General features: G+C 43.7%; 1 protein-coding gene across 1 annotated transcript in view; it reads left to right on the forward strand.

Moving 5' to 3' along the window:
* Positions 1-26,213, forward strand: part of GPC1 (glypican 1) — a 224,826-nt gene that overhangs the window by 166,406 nt on the left and 32,207 nt on the right. The window lies entirely within an intron of this gene.

Here is a 26,213-nt window from a genome sequence, read left to right on the forward strand (position 1 = left end):
CAACTTCTTCCTTTGGTATATATTTTTCTGTCTCATATTTTTCTGCTCTTATTGCCGCTTTCAGCCCAAGGGGGTACATCCTGCATATTCACAGTCTTTTCATTTCAGCCTATCTCTGTTACCTTCAGTGTATGTCCTCATTCTCCTTTCTGGCTGTCCAGTCTCATGCCAACCTCCTGCTCCTACTTTTTCCACCTCCAAGAAAATCTATATCTACTGCCCCATATTCTCCTGCCTGAGAGGAATGAGCAAGGTTTGTGCCTCTGCTGGAGCAGGTGGAAGGAGGAAGAGGAGCTGTGTGGGTCAGTGGATGGGATCGCTGCAGCGTTGGGGTGAGGGGCTGTGAGAGGCGATCAATGCTGCAGGAATCATCTGGGGTTTCAACAGCCATCTTGGCTCAGCTCGGAAGGGTGTCCTCCAGCATGGTGGGAGGTACTAGGTGGATGGGTGCCTCTCCAACATCCACTGGAGAAAAGATAATGAATCTGGCACTGATAAAAGCTACGTGGAGGAGGGTGGATTATGTGATGGGCAAGTCTCTGTGTGTATATTTCTGATGGGATTAAAGAGTTGGTGTTTGACCTGGATGTTTCTCATCCTTTGGTGTTTGAAAAACCTCCCCTGGGGAAGGGTGGTGTCTTGAAGTGGCAGAGAGTTTTCTTTTATATGAAATAATACAGAAAAGCTGTCATGTTATAAGTCTGTTTTATTGTCTATATTTGGTCAGCCTAAATTAATTGAGCATGTTTTCAAGCCAAGAGAGGCTAGCTGAGCCCCGCCAGAAGTCAACAGCAAATTTGGTAGTAGATACATTCTTTTCTTTCAGCAATGAAAACACATTAAAAATCAGGAGGAGCAGCCTCTGGGGGAAAAACTTCATCCTGGAAGGGAGACTTGAAGAATTTCTAACCTCGGGGCAGAGAGCCTGGGAGAAACAATGAGATGACACATCTGCTGCTGCTCTCTTCCTTCCCACCCTCCTGAAAGCTGGTGTTGAAACACTTTTTCCTCTTCTGCTGACAAGTGCTTATTATGGCCTGATTTTTGGTGAGAGAAAGTTTGGAAGTGAGCATTTTAGTTTCTCATTATCAGTGCAGGCCTTTTCCCAACTGCATACCATCTAGCACCTTCCTACCAATTAATCCACTTGGTATTTTCATCCCATGCACATGCTACTGTTAGGTGGTGACAGGCCAGCGCATGTGTCACCACGCAGCTGTGGCCTTGCAGAAGGACAGGCACGAGCACACTGACTTTTTTGCACCAGCTCACAAAGAAAAAGGGAATTATTGCATTCTGCAGTGTTGCAAAGAGCACCAACCTTTGAGCAGTGCTGTTTTAACTAAGGGATATGGCCTAACGTGCAGCTTCCTGCCATAAAAACAAGGCAAGAAGTGTGTTTCAAGGAAATAGAGCATTCCTGCCAGCAGGTACATCAGTGGGGATTACCTGGCCTCCTTCATCTACTCCTTTCACCAGTCTTCTGATTAATGGGGCAGAAGATATCACTGGGGAAATGTGGTCCACTTTCCTCTTTGCAGGAACAGGACGAAGCTGAAACTTAAGTGCTTGTTCAGGACAGCACCTCTGCCCTCACATCACTGAAGTGTGTAACTTAGTGCCATCCCCAGCTGGCGCCTCTGTTCGTACCAGCCATTCAATTTGCTCACCATTGCTGTGAGCAGAGTGGTACAAGGACTTTATTTAACCATATCACTGGAGATGGCAGTAGGGGATTCTGGGTTTTTTTTATTTTAAAAAAGACGAGAAAGTTCACAGGGCTTTAGAGTCCATCTCACCCATTTGGCAAACACACATAAATATAACAACCCGGCTGCTTTTTGAGATCCCAAGGGAGCTGCCTGAGCTAAAACGCAACACAGCAGGAGACAATGCTGAAGGAATGTATGGAAGGGTTTCACACAAGAAGACAAAATTATTAACCACTGTGGCTGATCATCCAGCAGCCTGCAGCTACGTGCTGAGCTGCTGAATTGTATATCAGAGGAGCTGAAAATTGTGTACTGGCTGAACGATGGAGCTCTGTTGCAATGTCATCCCTTGGTGTGGTGTTAAAACCTACTGCCCGTTCCTCCATGGCAATAAGAAAATTGAACGTCCACACATGCCAGCTCAATTAGCATCCAGTTTTCCATATATTCATAACAGTAAATTATGCAGATATAAAAACCTAATACAGTCATTTTTATATCAGGATCCTCTCTCACAGAGTCATCATGCTGCAGAAAGTTTCCCTTCATTCATGCCAGGAGGGGCAGCCACCACTGGGGTGGATGGAGCAGCCAAGGTACTCCACACACCCGTGGTTTTACAGCTGGGTATGACAGGTAATGCCATGTTCAGCTGCAATGGCCGCAGCAGTGTTGCAGGTAGAATGTAAATTACTACAATTAGCTGGCACAGGGGTTGATAATGTGATTTGTAGTCCCATTAATAATAACTGTTTATTTGTTATTGCATTACATCAACAGTGCTGCAATCCATCAGGTCTATACCAGACATGAAATTATAGATTATGGGTTTGGAGAAAATTGGAAAAGGAGGAAGGAATGATTTGTTAAATTTCCTGATCTTACACGTATAACAAATTTTCTTGGGGGCAGTTTGGTATCTATTATTTGCTGTAAGAAAGCAGCAATATACCCTTTGAGCCACTGGGGACCTCTTATCTTTCATGCTTGCCACTGAAAAGCTGCTCCCTGTGTTGCTCGGGTTTGACATACAAAGCCATACCAGACATAACCACTCTAAACCGTAGGTTAATTAATGTTTGCCTCTGGGTGGAGGCACATAGAGGTGCAGCACTGCCATGGGGCTCTGCAGGATGTACCCTGATGAACGTAGCTGTGGTGATCCCAGTCAGCAGGGAGTTCCCAGCCCCAGGGGAGTTTCACCCTGCCAGGTAGTTGCCAGGTGAGAGATGAGTTTGGTGCCGGGGCTTGGAGACTAGTCTGGGGTAGTAGAAGGTGGGGGGCAACATATGAGGGGGGAGTGCAGAGATCTTGTGGGATCCCTGCTTGTACCCTGCAACCTGGGGGGGCTGCTCATGCTAGCTGCCGGCAACACTGCCATTCAAGAGAGCATCCCTGATGGATGTGCCCTTCTTCCCTGAGCACAGGCTCCAGCCAGCAGCTTTGATACACTCATTGCTAATATGAGGGTACAGCACACAGCATGGGCTCTTTGTGTCTCGGGACTTGTTTGGTCTGTGGTAGCTGTAAGCAGAACTGCAAAGCTCTCAAGCACAGCCTTGCCTGTGACTGCAGAGCTTGCGACCTGCCTGGATTAGAGGACGTGGTGGGGCATGGCCTGGCCCCTGTTCTCCCACTTTTTATTACAGCAGCTTGGAGACCCGGGTGCAAGGGCCCCGTCAGCAGCATGGAGCAGTTAAAGTCAATGTTACTAAAAATTACCTTTTAAAAAACTGCCTCTGAGACTTTCTGAAATGATTTAGAAAATGTTTCCAACTGCCTTTCATGTTAAAACCTAAAGCTGAAATACAAAGGCTGGCATTTCCAATACCCCCCACAAATAACCCACACACACCCCATGAGACTTATGTCACTGAAATATCACAAAAACCACAGCAGGCAAAGACAAAACAAAAGCAAAATGCAAATGAAGGCCCTGATGCCACAAAGTTCAGGTCTCACAACTAGTTCTCACACAACTGCTGTGACCTCTCACAATGACTGTTGTAAGACAACCAGCATGCTGCAAATTAAGCACATGCACAGATGTTCCTGAAAATGTCTATTTGTGGAACAAATTATTTATAATAGGAAATGGCATCTGTGTTAATTTAGGAAAAGCAATATATGCACCAAGCGAGGATAATGGGTACTTTATAGTCTAAACTGGAGTGGGACTCAAGGTGAGCTCCTTGTGTGCAGAGTGGTGGCTCTGCAGCCCTGGAGAGGCACAGATGAGTTATAGCCTTCCTACTTCTTGCCTTGAGAATGCTTAGTCTGTCAACCTATTGCCATGTCTAACACTCTTACAATTTTAGTAGGAGGATTTTTTGCATCATCAAGCCCCAGACTTGCCTTTTGTAGCTTAAAGGAATATTTTAAATGTAAAAGTATAAACCCTATGTGATAGCTCTGAAATTCTTTTAGGAATTAATGGCACCCAATTTAGCCTTGTAAGACTGTGGAGCAGCAAAGAAGAAGGAGCAAAGCTCCAGCAATATAGGAAAAGAAGTTTCACGTTTAAAATTTTTTAAATATTTAAGGTCTTTAAATCCAATGATTTTAGTTAGACCCTCCTCTGCATGCCTTCCTGACCTCAGTTGGGGATCGTGTTGATGCCTGAGGTTGCACAGGCCATGAGCCTTAATGCTAAATTTTGCAGCACCTCTGACTGCAAGCATTGTATTGCCAAGGAGCTGCCGTGCAGCTTGTGAGCCACAGGGCTGGAAAGCTTTTGTCATACCCATGAACCATTATTTTTTTTCACCCTCACAGAAAATTCGGCCATAAATGTGGTGTTTGTCAGGGGCTGTACTTCAGGTGTTCACTTTGCTTGGTAGATTGCGATCCTTGTCCACCACGTGTGGACGCTGCATACGCCCTCTGCAACCTTTGGGAGTAAACCCTTCAAGAAAAATATGAATGCCAGTTTGAAAAGTCATGGTTGTGTATGCATGGTTTAAATCAATAGCTTTTTCTTAGTAATAGAATCACAATGAAGTAATTGGAAAATTCAGTATTGCAATGAATTGATATTTTTCATATCAAAACAAATGGAAATCCTAAAGGCTGATTGGATTAAATTGAAGGAGTCAATATTACAGAATTTTTATGTGCTTTTATGTGTGGAAATTCAGTGTCATCTAATTTTTGCTACTTCTTGTGCAATTTCATGTTTGTTGAAACCAATGCTTTCCAATCTTCTTCTCCTTCCCCTGGGATAGTCCAGTGTAAAAACCCTAAAACACACATCATTTTTCAGTAAAACCAATTACTGGTTTGGTTTTGTTTTGTTTATGGTTAAGATCAGCAGTGCTTGGTAACCTGCCTAAATTATCAGAGATTCTATTTTTTTGTAATGTGGAATTATTAGAGAATCAAACCCTCCACCATGGCAGATGACTTAAGATTGCAATAAATACTCTGGACAAAGAACTCCACTACATTTTCTTCATCCCTTCCTCTTATCTGCCAAATGCTTCCTCAGGATCAGTGGGTTTTGTAGAAAAAAGGCAGAAAATGGTGCGGACAGCAATGATCCCTCATCCCTGCAGTGACTGCTGCATCAGGGGACTTTAGGACAGTGCTGGTTGACGTTGCTGGAACCAATGAACCCGACTGCCTTTGTCAGCATTTGGTAATGGTGTGCATTGTCAGGGTTAGGACTAGGTGTTGTGCCAAATGGCACTTGCGTCTTCCACTGTCAAAGGGTTTGGTTTTCTGTGGTTGTAAAGCTCAGGTCTTATACAGCCACATGGCGCTGGCCGCTATTTGTCATGACTGCAAGTATAGCAAGTTGTTTGGGGGGTTATACACTGTAAAGAGAACTCAGAAGTCAGCCTGGCCCAAAACATGGTCTCAGCAGCAAAATAGTTGCCAATTTGGCAGGTAAGAGGCTGCGAGGTCTGTGGGCTGTGAGATGTTGCAGTGCTCAACTGCAGCTCTTGCTAGCACAGCACCTCCAGTGAAAGCATGCAAGCTCAAGGTTTCCCAGTGCTGCCTCCCATGCCCAGAGAGCTCTTGCAGGCAAGAGCAGCAGGCTCTGAGGTTTAATGGGTCCTTGGTAGCAATTTCTGAGTGGTAAAAAGCAGGTTTCTGTTGGAATAAGACCTTTGAAGTGAGACAGCCTGTGGTGGTGTGCACTCTTGTTTATGTGATAGATACACCGTGATTTTTATATTCAGTCACGTACAGTTGCTTAAAGGCCTCTGAATTGCTGAAGAAAACTAGTTTAATTGAAGTCAGACATGAAAATACAGGGCAGAACCAAATACTACTTTAGAAAACAATTCACTGTATTCAGCTCATTTGTTCTAGCAGGGGTTTTATTTTTAACTTTATTATTATGGATTTTTATAGTTTCACATCAACAAAAACGGCTTTTCTTCACAGCAAGAAGAGAACAGAGGAAGTCCAAGCAGATGAGATCCAAAGTCCTTCAAGGAGGCAGTGGTAAACATGTTCTCAAAGATGGAAAATTTCAAACATAAACTAACTGTGCTCACTGCGGGAAGAGAAAAGAACACAGTAGTTTGATTATATTTGAAAAGACAGCTGGTTGAAGACCAAAATCAGTATCATTATCCTCAAAGTCTACCACAGTTATGGTTCAGAAACCCATTCAAACCTCATGGGGCGAAGACAGACACAAATAAATCTGGTGGTGATAAGTCAGTGTTTTAGAGAGTCCTGTTCTGTGGTATCTGTTTAACACCAGACAGCAAAGCTCCTTCAGATCCTTTCAAAGCCACATAGGGACAAAAAAGGGTGGGGCGAGGGGGAAGGAAAGCATTTGGAGAGAGAAATTTCCATAAAAGCTAATAGTGAAAATGGCTGTGGTTGTTCAAGTGAAACTCCCAGGTGGGCAGGGTGTTTGGGAATCTGTGCAGGATTCTCCTTGCCTGGCTGCCACAGAGAGCCCAAGGAGCTTCTCTCCCTCCTCCATTAGCACTGTCTGTGGCTTAGTGTCCTTAGGAGCTTCAAATAAAATTAGTAAGGAGGCACGAGTCCTGTGATTCAAGCTACACTTGGTTTTCAGCTAACTGTCATCCTGCTAATTAATGCCAGATAGCTGTGCTCATAATAACAATACTTCAGCATCATGCTCTGTCAGCTTGAGTAAACTTTTAAAACAGCCTATTTTAAGAGGATTAGAAAAAGGAATGCTGTTAGATCAACCCTAGTGATAGAAATGCCAAGGGCTAAAAACATTAATTAGACTTGGTTAAAGCTTTCAGTAACACAACTGAAATTATTTACAAAATGCACACTCTGCTTTTGATAGCGCATGTATTCTCCAAGCAGTCTCAACTCAATGTCTGTCATATAGCCCATGGATCTGGAGGCAGAGGAGCAGGAAGGAAGGGCATAGCTTTCGCTGGTTAAAAGTGAAACCACATTTCTCTCTCCCATCCTCAAACTGAAGCGCAGACCATTGCTGTGGCTGAACAAAGTTGACAGTCCAGCAGATATTCCTTCCCCTTCCGTTGTCAGCAGGGAAGTCTAACACTAGGTACGCTTGTACTGAGCTCCAGCTGCGTTGGCAGAGGTGTTCACACCTGATCACCAGGATTTGTGCTGTAGGTGTCATGGCCATGGACTTGTCAGAGACCAATTGCCCCATCCTCAGATGGGGCAGAGCAGCTTCACTCCATACCTCTGCTGTTGTATTTACAGGCAAACACAGGTGACTTTTGTTCCCAGCCACTTACATTCGCAGTACTTTCCCATGCAATTTGCTGAATTTGAAATATGTCAATAAGAGTCAGAAGGTCCTGCCCAGCCTTCAAGGTTAGCTGTTAGACTTGAAAAAGTAGTACTGTATAATTAAAAAAACATAAATTCACAAATATGGTCTTTAATATTGCTACAGAACATTTCATTCTAAGGCATTTATTTAAGGAAACAGCTTTTGCTTTTTCATTTGTTGAGGATGAATTGGTACAGTAGTTCCCAGGGCCATTTATTCAATGATCTCTAATAAATAAGTTGCAGCTATTTGGCTTCTCTTTCTTGTTCTGACTCATCTTAGCTTCTGGACATGCAGCTCCATTCTGCCAATATTTTATGACCAGTTTTCCTATTACTATTTTTTAACACATTGTGCAAGTGGTTCTGTGAGAACTAGAACTAATGAAGTCTGTTTTTCTAGGGGTTTGTATCTCACACACAATTGACTTTCATGTCAAAGAAGGTCTACTATCCCACTGAAGCTTTTCCTGAACTCGTTACATTTATATTAGCTGTCTCCTGCATGCGTTCTCTACAAATCAGTAAGCTAAAGGCTTGAGAAGCCTTTCCCATAGAGACAGCACGCTGAGGGTCCCTCTCCTCTTCCTGGCCTGCTCTTCCCCATTTCACAAGACTGGTAGGAGCTATGTTACTACCCATCTCGTTCCCCCTCCCTGTTACTGTTGGTTTGAATCTGCCAGCACATTCCAGCTGCATCCTAGAGGAAAGACCAGTATAGATAGGAAACCCTGCTTTTTTTTAATTCTTTTTTACTTGTTCAATCCACTTGCACAAATGGGCTTCTGTGACACTTCATCTTGTTTGAGAGATGCTGCAGACGCATTGCATGCTGTCAGCTATGTGAGACTGTGCACAAAAAACCTTACCAAGGAGTACCAAAGCCTGTGTCACAAATTGAACAGCTGCAAACACCTTAAATGTCATCTTCTCTCATGTCAGCACCACAAAGCAGCAGTGGTTTGTATCACTGTAGGACACTGATTAAAAGAATTGAAGCAGGAGCAAGCTTGCAAATGCCAGGGGTTTCCTCCCCCAGGCATTTATAATGAAGGTCAGAGAGATGGTCCCAGGATCAGAGCATGTTAGTTTAATTAATTGAATGGGAAACTGAAGCCTGGGGGTGAGTGTCATCTCACCTCAGCTGAGGCCTCTGGGTGTCTAATCTAAGCGATGGCATGTGAGTCAGTGAAAAGAGATGTCTCTCTGTTACTGGTAGAACTACCATTAGGTGCTGAAGGAGAACTTGGGCAGATGGAGATCATCCAAGGCAGGTCTTCCATTTGTTATGTGAGAGAACAGTACCAGCAAAAGATCAAGACAGCAATGCCAAAATCTTCAAAGGCTGAAGGTTTGGTTATCCATCGTCTGAAATGGGGGGTGTCTCTTGTCTTTGACTTACTGATAGAGGCGCACAAGTGCCACCCATTCCTCATGGTCCTTACTCTGTTCTGCATGAAGAATCCAGTGTCATGGGTCCTGGAGCGTATAATATGGACATGGGGGATCTCTAAATGAAGCAATACTGCCCTTCGCCACATTAACAGAGTTGAGCTGTTTTTCCCTCTTTAAAGACAGTGGAGCAGCATAAACAGAAAGTTGCTAAGCATGTAGTTGAAATGGGAATTAAAAGCATAGGAAATCAGCTACCTAAGTAGTTGGTTATGTGCAGCAGCTAAATGGTGTAAATGAGGATTTCAGAAAAGGTACTGTGAGAGCATGCCCTGTCAGGGTGTTGTTCCTTCTCCAGGGCCCTTCTGGCTGGCAGCTTCCACATCTGTGGTGTTTCAGGACTGGGAGCAGCTATTCAACATTGGGAATGGTCTTTTGGTTTGCTTTGTCCTGTCTAAACTGCACAGAAAAGTACTTGATGTCCTCTTGAAAAGCTCGCAGAACTTAAAATTAGTTCCTCCAGACACAATTGGCTTACTTGGATTATATTATCTGGGGAATGTACATCACTTGACCAATAATATTTTTTCCTGAGCACACCAGAAACTTATATGACCGTTTTATAGTCAGCAAGTTAAAAGCAGACTTCAGCTGAAACAGCTGGGTGAGCCATTGGTCTGAACTGAGATGGAACATCCTGAGGGAAGCAAAGGCAAATTGTTGCATTACACCCTGCCACAACCAACGTGGAACAGTCAATATATAGGATAGGTTCTCTGTACCAGAGGGCCATAAGGAGGGTACTGCTCAGGTTGCCTTGTTATCTGTTGGCTCTGCCCAGGGCTGACAGTAAGCTGTATTTATTATTACCATGGTTGCAGTGATAGTATAAGCCATCTTTGTAGGTTTACTTGGATTCATGTACACACAGAGGAGATTTTCAGGTCTCACTCACCAGTGTGCTTGTAAAGAAAAGGCTGCATCTGTGTCACCTGGACAAGCTGTCTATTAATAAGTTGGGTTATAACATGGTCTACTTCACCCAGTCTAAACTTGTGTTCAGAAAGCACATCTGCACATCATAATCTGGCAGTGTATCACATGGCTTTTCATTAGCAGGAGATACATAAGTTGTTATCCTAATTAAGTTAATCACTGGGTTAGGGAGGATCCCTGGGGATACACTTAGGCACAACAAGGTCACAGGAGGGGATTTGCATCAGGAAAAAGCTTCTGACTTAGGGTGCCAGAAAGAAGAGTTTGTAAAAGCCCTGGGTCCCAGTTATAGGCAGGCTATGGGGTGCCTCATCCCCAGTGAGCCAAGCATGACTGAGAGGTGGATCTGGAGAGTGATGTGTGGCTAGGACGGTGTGGGTTTGCTAGGGTTCAGTGGGTCTGCATTCTGAGCCTAGTGACTGGTTTCTTAACTTTCTTTTCCCAGAGAATAACATTAGCTTTGATTCTTATCTTGATCTTGACAGCATCCCAGAATAATTAGGGTAAACGCAATTAGTAAGGTGCGCCCTTGCTTATGCAGGAAGCACCAAAGTTATCTTGTGTGCCTTCTGCCCCATGAATGTTTTGCGGTTCCTCTATTACCCTAGATGTCTTGGTCATTTTGTTTCATGTCCACCAAATGGACTTTCCTTTTTCTGTTTTGATCATCTTTTGAGTTTATTTTAGTCTTCAGCATCCAGGACATTTTTTAACAGGGCTGGGTTTTTCCATAACTTGTCTGTTTGAAATGGTATTTCCTTTTGTCTGTTCTAAATCTTCTGCCAGATCTGAGATTTCTCTGATTGTCCCCAAGTATTCATAAGAGAAAAAAGGTGAATGGCAGCTGCTCGTCAACATCTCTGTGCATCCTCATAAATGCATACTAAATGCATTCATTTATCTAGCTGTTTAATGAGGATTTCAATCTAAATTAATCGGAGAACATTTATAAGAAGTCAGAATTTATTATTCATGTCCAATTCACTGGTGCAATGTACTTGCAATAAGATCTGACAATAAAAAAGGAAAGCTTGAAGTTGAGTAAAGTGAAACAAGCACATGCTTTTAACAAGTATCCATTTCTCCCATCCTTCAAACTTGGACCTGAGCCAGAGATGCTTCAAAAGCAGCAGAAACCCTAACTCAGGCATGAGGAGCGTGCCAGCATCCCAGGGTAACCAAAGCCTTTTTTCAGTTGTTTTAAATCAATTTTTAAAAAGAAGGAGCACGTGTCGTTTCCTCTCTTTTTTTTTTTTTTTTTTCTTCCCTAAGCATAGCTACAGTCAGAGTGTGGTTAGCATTCCGGTTCTCAGCAATATTTTCTTTAACACACATTTTTGATCTCCGTTCTGTAAGCATGATGACAGCCCATGGCAGATGCAGATGTTTTCAGTCATTGATGTATTCAGCTGATAGTCCTAAGAGGCACAAGGCGCCCGGATAGGTTGTCTTCCAAGGTTTTGTAATGCTTGCAAATTCTAAAGTGATTTATGTTTGAATCATATAAATTATAAATACATGCATTATACATACATCTTAAAATGGAATTAATGAGGATGGGAGATCAGAGACGTTTCTCAACTTCTTGCAGATTCTTTCCCAAGTCTTCAAAATCATGTTTCCTCCAGGTAATGTTCTGATGAGGTTTAAGTGTCTACAAATACCGTGGAGGAGACTGCTGGTCTGTAAGTCAACCCTGGCTGCAGGAAGCACACTTGATCTGGAGGGGTGGGATGTCTCAAACACAAATTGGTTTCTGCTTTGCTTTACTTGGGCCCCTAAATAAGGACTACATTTTGTTCATGATGGTTCAGGTTTGCAGTGCTCACACAGAGTGAAGATGCCACATGGGCAAGTGAAAAAGCTGATGTCTTCTGTCTGTCCTGTTTATGCAGAGTGAAGGCAGAGGGTGCAGAAGTGACCAGTAGCCATGTATTTATAGATTGCTGCTGCATTATGCACCGCTGTCAGGTGTAGCCTATGTGGCTATCCACAGGGATTTCGCCAAATTGTTGGACTGGGAACATACAGTCAGCTACTGTGCCTCATCTGAAAACAGTGTTGGTGAACAGCTGAGGGATGGGGGTTTTTCAAGCCACAGTTAGGATTGAACAGCGACTTCCTTTGTCATACAATTTTCCAAAGCAAATAGATTTTGTGGCAGATTTTCCATTCTGGTCACAGTCATAATGCAATTTTACTTTAAAGGCTTACACACAAGTAATAAATCAAACCAGTAATATGTAATGTGTATAGTCCACAAACAAACAAAAATATGTTTTGTACCCATTTATGCCCATTAGAAAATATATTCGGACATAATTGAAAAAAGCCTAAATACTGGACAAGGTTCTTTACTTCTGTGAATCTCAATGAAATGCAGGAGTAACTCGGTAGTACTACAGTTATCTTTACAACTTAGGTGTCCATAGCTTGTGGTGTCTCAGAATTTTGACTCATTCTAGATTTGAACTGATCTTCTTCATAAGGCTTTCAACTCCAAGTCAAGGCTTAGGACACTTGAGCTATTGCACCTCCTGGGCTGGTGCCACATTTCCATCCACCATCAATTCATTCAGAAGAGATGACAGGGCTGAATGAAGTCTTTCTACTTGTTTGGTTTTCTGTGATCCAACATTCACTGAGTGATCAACCACATCTCCTTGGCTAGACCCAGCACGACCTGGCAGTTGCAGGTAGGCTCCAGCCAAGCAAGGCTTCTGAGCTCAAACAGAGAATCCAGTGGTTTTATCCAACCATGGCTATGGGCCATTAAGTAGACACTTAGCAGCCTTTAAAAAAAGCAAGCCCAAGCGAAAAATAAGGTAGGTAAGCTAAGCTTAAATCTCTCTTTAGGACTGCTTTATAAGTGACTTTGTGTTTAAAAATAGAAGTAGTTGAATGATGCTCAGGATTTTAGAAAATCAAGCTATATCTAAGTTTTTATCATTGCACAAAGTGAAAAGTTAGCAGTGTTTAACAAAACAGGTGCTATCAGGTGGGAGGACACCTAAAATTATGCTACTGGATTTATTACTGTAATATCTGCCAGGGAACATTAATTCCTTTTCTTTAACAATTGATAAAAATTGCTTCTTTTGAAGCAAGCACCTAAAATTTGGGAAAAGGACACACTTCTCTGTCCTCTGGGGAAAGAAGTACCATGTGGCTGTACCTAGTACAATCCCCATGCATTGAAGCGCTGAGGGACTGCTGTTTTACCCACCACCTGTCTGACTTTTCCTGATTTCTGAAGCTGTGTTGTAGTGTCTTAATATTATTTTAGGGTAGCTGTATATAATACAGCTGTATTTCAGCTATATTAAAATAGCAATTGATGTTAATTTGCCTACTAGTCAAAAAACAGTCATGCATATTATTGTACATGTGTATGTTCTTAGCACCCAGCTGTCAGATACACGTGAATGCTACATACTTCAAGTTGCCTGTTAACAGTAGCTGTCTTCTCTCATCTTTACCTGCTTCTCTTTTTCATACTAGTTCCATGGGTGGGAATGTCATGAGCAAATTATTTTTACAAAGAGAAAAGTTCGTTTCTGATGGCATTGAAAGCGAGACAACTAGAGATTAAGAGCTTTATACAGACTTAGATAAACTCCTGCAATAATAACAGGGGAACTTTGCCTGTCTAGAGTATTATTCACACAGCTGGTAATTACTCTCCTCCTTGATCCTTTGGGAAAGCCCGTGTGTCAGATACTCGAGATACTTAGATATTCAAGGACCATGTGTATTGGATACGCTATACTGCAAAAATGCAGTGGCAAGCATAGATTCAAATGGTCTAATTAACCCAAAAATAAATAGTTTGTCTAGAGGCCGTTTTGAGTGGAGGGCAACACTAATGAAAAAGATAAAAAGCCGAAGTCACTTCTGTCCCACTGCCACAGTGTGAAGCCTACAGCTTTTGGAAATTTAAACATGGAGTTTTGATCTTGAAAAATACGCAGTGAGGATGCTTGAGTGCATAAGTCCCTCTTTGAATGTGGAAGGTGTCACAGACAGGCACAAAACATGAAGGTTTTTTCTTTTACTTTTTTGTCGAGACAATGAAATGCGTTTAATTTTAGAGAGATAATAATTTGCTGATGTTTTTCTCCATGAAAATATTACAGCCAAGAGCCTGACTTAGTGACAAATTGGATCAAGATATTGTACATTTTGTAAGTAAGGAAGAAGTTAGATGTGTGTCAGAAGTTATAAAGGCTTAATTATTTCCAGCCTTCAGCAAAGGAGGCTGAGATGTTGTGCCCTGGCAGGTTAACATGCAAAGCGGCAGCTGTCTGGTGCTTGCTGAAAAGAGACAGAAAGTCAAACTCAGCCTCTGTGGGGCTGATCGGGAAGGTGGTGTTGGAAACATGACAACCTGCATGGGCATCTCCTGAGCAAATCCATTGCTTCTCTCATTCATGCCATGTCTCTGCAGTTTGTCACCAGCCCAGTACAAGGGCATGCAGCTGGGGCGTCGCGAGGTTACCTTGGCCATCCCTTTTTTATCTGCAGCTGGGAGAGCACATTTCTGCATAACTGACTGTTTATTTCAGCTGGAGGAAAGGAACACTTTTCTTTCTGGAGTGAAAAATACCGCTGCTGTATAGGTACGTACTGTGCATTTATCCAGGGTGTAATTCGCACCTTTTAAAACTGCCAGCTAACCGTCAGTATTGTAAGATACTTCTGAGTTTATTTTACTGTTAAAAAAATTGAGCCTCTCAGGTCTTGCTGAATAAACGTGGAAAGGAACAGGCAGTATTAGCAATTACTTTTACCACCTTTCATGTTCCTGTCAGTGATAGCTATGATGCTTGTTGGTTTGCCTTTAAAGGCAGGCTTTCTTAGAGGAAAAAATGAGCATGGAGTTCATCTTGCAAAACTTCATTTATCCAAGAGTTCAGCCTACTCTAGCTTAGTTATCCCAGCTCCTACTACAGTCTATAGAGAAAGATGAGCGGCTCTAAAGAGCTCAACGCATGCTAAAGAGGGAGGTGCCTTTTCTTCCTTAAGTGAGGACTAAGCCGCCAGATCAGACTTGTCTCCTGTTTGATGAATCCCACCCACGCTCCTTCCCAGTCCTTATCTCATGGAGAGGTTGTGGTGAAATCTGTTTGATAAGAGCATGCTGGGGCAAGAGTTACAGTTCATCATTTGCTGCAAGTCTGTAGTTGTAGCACAGATATATTTAGAAGGAGCTGTGATTAAAATCCCTAGCTAGCTCAGATCCCAGGAGCACACATGGGGAAAATAATCCTAAGATTCACATCTCTTGTATTTGCTTATCCCACTCAGGATGCAAACAGACCAAATCCCATCTGCAAGGGCTTTCAGCCTACGGCAGGTTTCCTCACAGCAAGACCTTGCAGCACAGCTCTTTGTTCTCCACCAGGCAGGCTGGAGCACAAGGCTCCTCTGTGCGGAGCATAGGACCTCAGACCACAAGAGTCTTCTCAGCTTGATACACTGGCAAAACGAGCCTGTGCTGAGGAGGAAAAGGGTAATGGCAAAGAAAATGAAGGAACACGGTTACTTTTTATAGATAAGACTCTTCAGCTTAGCAAAGACATGGAGGTATGATAGAGGTCTGTGAAAGACTTAGAGGTGGCAAGTAAGGAGTAAGTACACTGTATTTCTTACACTAGAAGGTTTATGACTGTTGTACTGTAGAGATTTAAAACCAGCGGAGGTAAGTACTTTTCCCCAGAAAATGTAACTAAAAGTGGGGCTTATTGCAAGAGCCCAATAGTGTACCTAAGCTCAGACAGGGTCTGACAAGCCCATGGAAGCTGGTGGCAATCAGTGACTCTTAAACATTGAGGCTTGGCCAGGAAATCTTTCAGTGCATGAGTTTTGAGGGGTAAGGTCATCCCTTGTCCTGTTGTTAGTGCCTTTCCTAAGTATGCAGTATTGACTAGCCTCTAGCGTTGCACACTTGCCTGTAACTCCAGACTGTATTGCTTACCCAGTTATAGCCTCATATGTAAATACTCAGAGTATCCAGAAGAGACATGCATTTCTGTGGCTTGTTTCACTGTGTTGGATTACGGCATTACGGCTTCAATCTAAAAAGAGTTTTGAGATGTACAGGGTACAAGGTTGAAACTTGACGGAGGCCCAAGTTTGAGGAAACCATGTGAAAAATCTAGCCTACGTGCAGCTTGTCTTTCAGTCTCATAGATGGACACAGAACCATAGTCGCATACAACTTTTGAATATTTCCAGCTGTGTGGGTGCAGGGGGCCTTCTGCCTGTGTGCACCACTGGAGGCCATTTGACCTTGTCATTGCACACACAAACCTTGGCACACCTTAATAGCTGACTCCCGCTTGATCGTTTCAACCTTTGGAGCATGGCCACACACATGCACATGTGCACTTCCACATGTGCAGCCCAGAGCAGCCACCGGGCCGCCCTTGCCCCAAGCACCCCTCCTCCTGCCCTGGGTATTACACTGCAGCAAGCTTCCAAACATGGAAATTTCAAGCCTAAACAACAGAGGAGCTACCCAGGCAAATGGTTTGGATGTCAGCTGCATTACAGTTCATGGCATTAATATCCCGGAGTCTGCTAGGGTGTTGTGTGGCGCCTGGAATCACTTTCCGAGCAGATCCGTGCCACTTGCTCCTGCTCCCTCCTTGCTATTTTTCCACCGGGCAGAAGGGAATACCAGGCTCGGGTGTGCCAGCATGGGGATGCTGGCCACTGTTAATGCTGCAGCGTATACACAGGCTTTGCTTATACGTCCTGCCAGTCCTACAGACTGTTTAGTGTTCTGTGCCCCCCACTCCCAAGTGACTCATGTCTTTGCAAAGTTGTTATATGAACTTGAATTCAGGGGTCTTAAAGTTTGTACAGATCTGTTTCTGAGGGACATTAGGAAGGTAATCCAGAACACATCAGGATCATCAAAGTCTAAAGAGGTTTCTTCACTAGCTGTGCTTTGGAGAGAACTGCTACTGGGGCTGGGTCTCAGTGACTGTGCCTGTGACACGCAGGCTTGCTGCTGTCACCTTGGGCGGCTTTCCTTGGGCACCCAGTAGTTGTATGGTGCTCACCAGGAGGACAAGCAGAATATCCATTTTCCCACTGTTCCTCAAGTGAGGGTCACCTCTTCCCTCTGAGGAAATTTCCACTCCCTTATTTTGGTAGCTGGATCCAGTCCTGCTTCCCTTAGATAAAAGCAAGCTATCTTGGCAAGTTGTAGAAACAGGAGGAGGAATATGCAGAATAAAAAAATAGATGCAAATAATTACATGTCTCCGCTATTCAAAACAGTGTCAAATGGGCACGAGCTTCCATTGTAAATGTATGAAAATGTTATCCAAGTCTTGGGAGGAAAAGTGCAGTTTCTTTGGAGTGACTGGCAGTGCTTCCTCCCTGGGTCTCTCGCTAGCAGAGCCATGTTCCAAGACAGATTTTCATGCAACAGCAGCTTTTTTTTTTTTTCCCCCAGGAAAAAGTTTCTTTGTTCTATCAAAAAGCTCTTTTTTTTCTTAACAAAAGAAACCAGCTGCCTGATGTATATCCCAGTCTAAAACCAGCTTAAGGTAGTCTATCTTTTGGTCTTAGCCAAAGCCAGCTATTGTAAAGATTAGGTCAAATCTTATATAGCTACCTGCTTTCACTGTTGCTCATGGTGTATCTGTTCTATCAACTAATCTCATCTCGGGAGACTTCAAAGGCATTTGCATCTGTGCCTTGAGTAGTTAATTAAGCTGAAGAAGATGGAAATTAGTAAAGGAATTATCAGGTGGAGGACTTGCTAAAGGGGAGGTAGCAATACGTTGTTTTGAAAGAAGAGCTCCTGGGGTGGAGGGAGGTCCCAGTTGTGGTTTACAAAGACAGGCCTAGAGCCCAGCCTGGTTAACAGTCCCATTAAAGACCGGCACAAATGGTAAGAAAGGTGTTCATGAAATTAATTGATGACACAGTGCTGGGAAAAGTTGTCAATATTGAAGAGAATAGTGGATAACTATGATGACCAAAATAATGGAAATAGGGTAAACTTCAGTATTCCAGAGTGAGGCATACAGCTGGGGACTAACTGGTTGGAAACAGCAAAGGAGAGAGTTGGAGGATGGCAGAAAGTCTGTGAAATGCTAATGTGATGCATTCCTTAAAAAGGTAGGCACAGTCCTTGCAGTATTAACAGTATTATTTCCAGTGAAGAAAAGGAAATGTTCTTTGTGGTTCTGACCATCCACAGTTAAGAAAAGTTAATGACGATCAGAAGAGGTGAAGAGACAGTGGAATGACCAAGAGGGCTGGAGAGTCTGTCGGGTGTAAAGAGGGCAAAGTACCTTTGCTTGTGTAGCAAGGCAGCATGGATGCTGAGAAAATATGGGACTTCATGTATAAATATCTCAGAGACTGAACACCAGGAAACAAAAACAACTATTGAAACTGTAGGACCACATTGGCAATGACCAAGTGGATAAAGAATGAACTTCGACCAGATATTGAGAAAAGGAGCCTACCCATCTGAGGGGATGTTCTGGACCAGCCTTTCAATAGGAACAGGGAGGTCAAAATCTCTAACTGTTCTTGTGCTGGGCACTGAGCAGGCCTAGGAGCATACTAAATCAGGTGATTGCATGGCAGAGCTGGCACTTGTCTCTGACCCACAACATCTCTTCAGTCTCTTCAGTCCTATGTTCCTACACTGTTCTTAGCACCCCCTAGATGCAGAGTGCAGAGGAGAAATCAGATAAAGGTATTTGGCTCCCCTTTAATGCAAAGTGGCTCTTTGGAGAGAATCCTAAAAGTTTAGAAGTTTTACTACCTAAAAGCATCATAATTCTTGCATCCTGGCATATTTGCTCACGCTGTTCATCTTTTGGCTTCTAGATAGAAGCTAATTTTATCTCCATTTGTTTGGGCTTTTTTGCAATCTGAGTCTTGGTTTCTCATGATGCCTCTTAGGTCACAGCCACCAAACAGGGGCTATGTGTAATGTGGGACAGACATTGTAGAGGAAACTGATCCAGAATACACAGGGAGGGACTGCATTCTCCAGGGTAGATCAGGACTGAGGAACAGGAACTGAGCTACACAAGAGCAGCTGTTTCATAGGAGTGTGAAACTGTGAGGAGAGAGGTATCTCCCAAGGAAAATGCCGTCAGGATTGCTACATGCAGGGCTATTGGCACATGGAGCCTAAGCCACTTGGTCTCATCCTTGGTTATTTCCTTTGGCAGCACCCAGCTAAGTTACAAACTGGAGCATATCACTGCTGTTGTATTGGTATCAGCTCTTCAGCACAGGCATGGGTAGCACTTAATAATAAGTAATAACAATTTTATAAATAAAATATCACTGTACTTGCTGAAGAGGATAAAATAGACATGAATACATTAGATTTGGATTTTAATGGCTTAAATCTGTTGCATTAAAACCAACTGGAGAAGCAAATTGGTATTGGGATGTGCAGCAGTGTATTAAATGGGAACTCAGCCCGGGAAAATACTTGCCTCAGACCAACAGGGCTGGCCCCAAGAGGGAGCTCTGCTCTAGTAGACATCCCCATGCTATTTCTTTCCATGCTTTTATTGCTGTATAGGACACCACAGAGTCAGCCTATTTTTCTCTCCTGTTCTTAGCCCAGTCTTGAAATATGATAGCAGTGTTAATGGTGGGCATATTTCACTCAGCCTCCCTTCAGAGCTGCGGAGACGCTCCACACCTCTGACCCTGCGTGAATTCCACTACGGACTTGTGTGCTTGCTTAAACTTGAGAAACTATGACACAGTATTTGATACTTCTTCCTCCTCACATTTTTGCCCCCACCTCCAGCTATCCTGGCAGTTTATGGCTGCACTACAAGGCCCTTAGATCACAAATCTAGCTCACCATGCAAAGCTGTCCAGCCAACAGGAGATTTTTCATCTTGCCCCCCTGCTGAAAAACTTGTAGCATTTGCATGAGGCCAGCACTCCTGCAGCTGTACAGCACTGCTGCACTATGTGGTTGCAGCATAAATCATTAGGAGTTCCTGCAAGGACTACTCAAGGCCTTTCAGAAGCATAAGCAAAATTGAATTTTGATGTTCCAGGGTGGGACAGTCTGCTGTTAAGAAAAGAAGAAGTAGGGGAGAGCTTGGAGCTGGAAGGTGGAGACAGGGCAGAGCCCTGGGTGCTGCTTCTGCTGCTCCAAGGGACAGTGAAGGGTTGGAGGTGTCATCTTCCATGGACTTCCTTCCATCTCCTAGAGAAGCTGGCGGCTCATGGCTTGGACGGGTGTACTCTTCACTGAGTAAAAAATTGGCTGGATGGCCAAGCCCAGAGAGTTGTGGTGAACAGAGCTAAATCCAGTTGGTGGCCAGTCATGAGCGGGGTTCCCCAGGGCTCAGTGTTGGGGCCAGTCTTGTTTAATATCTTTATCAATGATCTGGACAAGGGGATCGAGTGCACCCTTAGTAAGTTTGTACACGACACCAAGTTGTGTGGGACCGTTGATCTGCTCGAGGGTAGGAAGGCTCTGCAGAGGGGCCTGGACAGGCTGGATTGATGGGCCAAGGCTAATTGTATGAGGTTTAATAAGGCTCAGTGCCAGGTCCTGCACTTCGGTCACAGCAACCCCATGCAACGCTACAGGCTTGGGGAGGAGTGGCTGGAGAGCTGCCTGGCAGAGAAGGATCTGGAGGTGCTGGCTGACAGCTGGCTGAACATGAGCCAGCAGTGTGCCCAGGTGGCCAAGAAGGCCAACAGCATCCTGGCTTGTATCAGGAATAGTGTGGCCAGCCGGAGCAGGGAGGTGATCGTGACCCTGTACTCGGCACTGGTGAGGCCGCACCTTGAGTACTGTGTGCAGTTTTGGGTCCCTCACTACAAGACGGACATTGAGGTGCTGGAGCCTGTCCAAAGAAGGGCAACAAAGCTGGTGAAGGGTCTAGAGAGCAAATCTTATGAGGAGAGGTTGAGGGAACTTGGGTTGTTTAGTGTGGAGAAGAGGAGGCTGAGGGGAGACCTTATCACTCTCTACAGCTACCTGAAAGAAGGTTGTAGCGAGGTGGGTGTTGGTCTCTTCTCCCAGGTCACTAGTGACAGAATGAGAGGAAATGGCTTCAAGCTGAGTCAGAGCAGGTTTAGATTGGATATTAGGAAAAATTTCTTTACTGAAAGAGTGGTCAGGCATTGGAACAGGCTGCCCAGAGAGGTGGTAGAGTTGCCATCCTGGAGGTATTTAAAAGATGTGTAGATGTGGCACTTCAGGGCATGGTTTAGCAAACATGGTAGTATTGAGTTGATGGTTGGACTTGATGATCCTACAGGTCTTTTCCAACCTTAATGAGTCTATGATTCTATGATCTTGAGACCTGCACCCTGGTGCCTTTCCCTTCCTCTTCTCTCTGACTTCCAGATGCAGGTAGAGAGAGTTGCCCAGAGTCTTCACCAAATCCAATAATCCAATGTTAAACCTGCCTTTAGCAACAGGTTTCTTAAAATCTGATTTTGGAATTAATGGCATCATGTGAGCAATGTGTTTTCTTCTCTCATCTCCTCAGTTTTGGTGCTACTCTTTTTACAGTTGTTAAGACTTTTTGTACTGCAGTTTTCTGCTTAACCCTTTAATAATATTAAGATGGAAAGTAATTTAGTCACCTTTCTCCAATTGTCATATTTCTTCTAGTATGCCTCTAAAATTTGATGGGGTTTGAAGAAAGTCAGATCTGCTGCATGCCCAAAGAGCATTTGGATGTTCTTCCTTCAGTGACCTCTTTATTCCCCCCTACATCCATTACTACTCCATTGTTGAGGAAACGCCAGTGTGTTCCAGATGTTGAGTGATAAAATGGTATCAAAGAGCTTGGATAACATACTTGGTGCTGGGGGTGGTGAGGAAGGGGGAGCTCAAAACTTCCCATCTTTAGAGACAAACTGCCAGTCCCTGCCTTGCTGTTCACAGCTTCCCAATTTGAATCCAGAGTTGTGAAAATGTGGAAACTGTGAAAATATGAGCTGTGAACACTGGGAAGCTATGAAGCAGGGGAATGGGTGGGGATTTACAATCTCTCTCAAATGCAAAGGTTATAGCTTCCTGTTGAAAACTTAAATCTCTGAGAAGTAAGTTTTTGTCACAACAGTGGCCAAGGTTGCAGAATTGTCTCAGGTGTAAAAAACCTTTCATTTCTTTGTTCATAACTTTCTGGCACTTTTGTACTTGATGCAGAAGTTTTTAAAACCTGGCCTCTGCCAAAAGGCAAATTTCATTTGAGCAAAGACGGTTGTCTTGTTTCTGAGCCTCAAAGTGAGAGGCAATAATAATAATAAACCAGGCTCCCATTTCATGTTTTTTCTTTTGAATACTTTCGCAGCAAGAGTGTGAAAGGTGATGTTTCATATAGGAACAGCTTTGACTGGGGAGCTGTGCCTTTCATTGGCCCAGGAAAAATTTAGTTTGGTTTGTCTAAATTACTGGCATTAGAAAATCACATGCTGGGCTTTCCAGTGTTGCAAAGCCCTTATCAGGCAGCAGTGAGGAAGGACTCACCTGTTCAATGGCACTTTGAGAAAACTTTTTGAAAGAAGGAAAGCCCAGTCATGGATTTAGCAGGTTGACTCACAGGAAGGTATCACTTCCATTGTAAAATTTCTGAGGCTGGCAGAAGCTGAGAACTTCTGTGGTTTTTCAGCACGGGTTGAGAAAATACATAACTGCTTTCTTGAGACTCAGGGTGAAACCAAATGCATCATTTCAGAGGGAAACTGGCCCTGTGCAGAGCCACCTCAGGTGTTTGTGTGCCTGCTCCCAGGGATGGGAGTGCAGCAGTGACTCCTGGAGCAAGCAAGGGCTTTAGAGCTCCAGCACTGGCTCCTCATAAGCCCTTTCCTTCCATCCCTGCATTCCTGAGGCTAACAAAGTCATGTGCTATGGTGCATGAATGCAGACATAGGTTGAGCATGTTGCTTCTGGCCTGGAGAACGTGGTGTCAGCAGAGTTCAGGGGCCTTGGGGATGTGTCCAGGATGCGACCTGGATGAAGCTGCCTCCATGTGCTCATTACCTGCCTGAGCTACTTACTCTAATTGTCCTTAGGGAGCCAGAGCAGACCCAGCAGTGGTGGACCAAGTGAGCGTTAATAAATCCAAGTGGACCAACTGGGTGGTTATTTTCAACTTCGTGTAGAAATAGTGGGACAGCTGTATTACCAGACATTTCCAACCACCCAGGTTACCTAAGGGTTCCCCACCCACCATGGCTCAGGTGCTTCCCCTAGAATAAATAATTGTTTCTACCTGAAATCAAGAAGGATAGATGCCTGAACTATGGTTCAGCAAGTTGTTTTACCCCAAGGCCCTGCACATCCTTAATCTATGACACAGGTCTAAATATATTAAAAGGGTGGATATTAGTAGACAGGGACTGTCAAGGAGAAGATGCATTGTTAATTGGAGATATTTATGTCAGGTGTGTGAGCAGTGCAGGCTGAGATCATGAGGACCAGGGCAGTTAGCATAAGCTTCTGTGCTTCCCTTTTGGCAAACCCCACTTCTCAGTGTCTTCTAATGCTGCAAAATGTGCATTTAAATTCTCTGCCAGGTCTGCTATTCATCACAAACACATTCAGGCTTAATTGCTAAGTAATTTTCCCTAGATAATGTAGATATATTTTTTTTTCTCTGAGTGTGAAATCTGGAAGAAGTTTCTGAAAACCAGCCACAAACGAGTTGACTGAAATTGGTGTTCACTCACTTAGGTGAGAAGTAACAGTTCATCAACTCTTAATTAGCTTGGACTTTTTTGAGAGCAGTTTCCAATTTTTTGAAAAAAAGACGTACATCTTGTTTCTCCTGTAGCAATACAAAGAAGGTTATTTTACCTTGAACTGACAAATTAGTCTGCGTTTGTTGGTGTTTTCTTCCTCCTGATGCTGAGTGCCAAGCTGCATGTCGTTCCTGGATTGCTGAGCAGTTTATTCAGTTAGCATCACTTGTCACAGAGAGAAGAGCACTGATTGTACAAGGAGAGTTTGAGCTCAGTTTAATTAAATTGTGAATGGGTAACCACCAGTGCTTGGAGTGATACATTAAGATACTGAGCAGCTTTTAGATATCTCATCAGAGAAACTTTGTATTTTGTGTCTGTTGTAGGTGAATGCCATTTCTGTTCATTGTACAGGTAGGAGTGCTGTGGCAACACAAAAATGAAGACACCTCAGATTAGTCAGACCCAAAAAGTGTCCTGCCAGGACAAATCGTCTGCCTGGCAGTTATCTATTTGGCTTGCAAGCCCAGGAGTGAGCCCCTTCAGGAGATGCTGCAGGGGAAGATGACCATGCAATAAGAAGCGGTGACGCTGCAGAAGGGTCAGCCTTGAGTCAGCTCACAGCAGTGCCAGACTGGGCAGGCTGGGAGCTCGGGGCAGTGGAAGCTCTGACGTGGGCTTACACTGCTGTGATCTCCTTAGGCCAGCCTCACATGTGACACTATGGCGGGAGAGAGATGCTGGATGAGAAGCTCCCAAGTTGTAAATCATCCACTTGCAGCCTTTCACCTTTTGGTGGAGTAGCGCGCTTTTCATTTTTTTCATATTGGGAACACCCCAATTTTAATCTAGTTTGTTAAAATTTAATTTAGTTTGTTAAAATACTACAAGAAGTTTCAGTATTAACAGCCTGTGGTGCAGATGCAGAGGGAGTTTTCACTTGCTTGATCTGCCTGTTGAGTTTTAGCTTCATTCAAATCTAGGGAGCCAATGAGAGATTATTAATGTAGGAAAGCTTGTATGGCCCTTCCAGCCTATGAATGTAAACAAGACCCATAGAAATAAGCTTTACTAGTTCTAAAATTTTAGAGGTGTTTAACTGTAGTCAGTGCCATTCCCTCAAAAAATACTTTGCTTAATAAAGCTTTGTACATGCAATATGCATTTTTCAGAAGCTTTTCTTTCTTTTCTTACATGCCTAGCACAGTGAAGTTAATTTATATACTTAAATATATGCTGTTTGATTTTAATTAAATAACAGTTTCCCTCCAACTAGAGCTTATCATACATCACAAAAAAAGCAGTAATTTAGATTTAAAGAATAGTATAATCAGGTTTGCTTCAAAAAGGCCCTAAAAAGTACAAATATGATTGAAAGGAAAATTACTATTTAAATCATTTTTCCTCTTACTGACTTAGATGATGATTGAAGTTGCTTATGTAAATCAACAAATTGAATCAGACCGGTCCTGCTATGAGTTGCCCACTGTGCAGTCTCAGAGAGCCTGAAGGTAGCTGGCAGTCAAGAGGATAGAAATACCTAAAGATGTTGGTAAGGAAGGAGTCAAATCTGTCATCTTTACCCTGCTGTGCATAGCAAGAGAGTCACATTTCTCTCACTTCTACGAGAAGCTACTGAGCCTAGGGTGTAAAACCATTTAGTTGTTTACACCTAAACAAAAGCAGGATGCAAATCCAAATAAGCAAATGGGATGAGAATCTCGAACATGATAATGTTGGCCTCAGTTCAAAAACACTTGAGCCACAACCCTTTCTTTAAATACATAATAAGATGTGCCTGTACCTGTCACAGAGCTTGGGACTCTGGGACGTGCTTTACAGGCTGTGCCTTAGAGCCAGGGTGGCTGTGATGGCTAGGGCTGATGGGGGCATCTCTGTGAAGGGTTGGCACCATCGCTGATGGCAGCCCTGCTCCATCTCACAAAGGCTTTGGAAATAATGTGTCGGAAAAATAAACGTTGAGGCAGGAAAGAAGGGTGGCTCAAACAAGTTGCATTGGTTTCTCCAAAGGCAACTTCAAGTTGTGCAGTGGATCATGGTGGTTTTGTGTCGGTGGGGATGACAGCTAGTCAGGGTAAATCCACATCTTCTTCAAGTAAATGTCCTGTCCCAAAGAAGAGCTCATGCCTGCAGGGACTTTGTCTTAGGCTGCTGTGCTTTGTCCTTCAGATATGTACGCTGTACTGGAGTCCTGCTCACTTCCCCAAATTATCAGTGCCTCAGCCAGGAATGGCAGCCTTCCAAGGAAAAAGGAAATTTGGGCGGGGGGGGGGGGGGGGGGGGAAGTTCTGTTCTAAAACTGAAGAAGTTGCAGTCTTCTCCAGAAGAGCCCTCACTTTGGACTGATGGTAAGAGCAGGCAATGCTGGAGGAATTCCAACCTTTGACGTGATGAAATGGAAGACTTCAGGTTACCTTCTAGGTGAAATCCTTATCTGATGTGGGTGCTAGTATTGATAGACTAGCTGACTCTAACAGCAGTCATTACAAGATAGACCTCCATTGCCTGAGCAGCGTCCAGGAAGCCTTGTGCATTTACATTTTCTGGTGATGTTTAACAAGTGTCAACTTCTGTGCCAGAAGTGGCTGGTTCTTGATATGGGGTTGAGTGTCTCATAAGGCATTG

This window comes from Phalacrocorax aristotelis, chromosome 7 (assembly GCF_949628215.1).
Source record: "Phalacrocorax aristotelis chromosome 7, bGulAri2.1, whole genome shotgun sequence".
Lineage (NCBI taxonomy): Eukaryota > Metazoa > Chordata > Aves > Suliformes > Phalacrocoracidae > Phalacrocorax > Phalacrocorax aristotelis.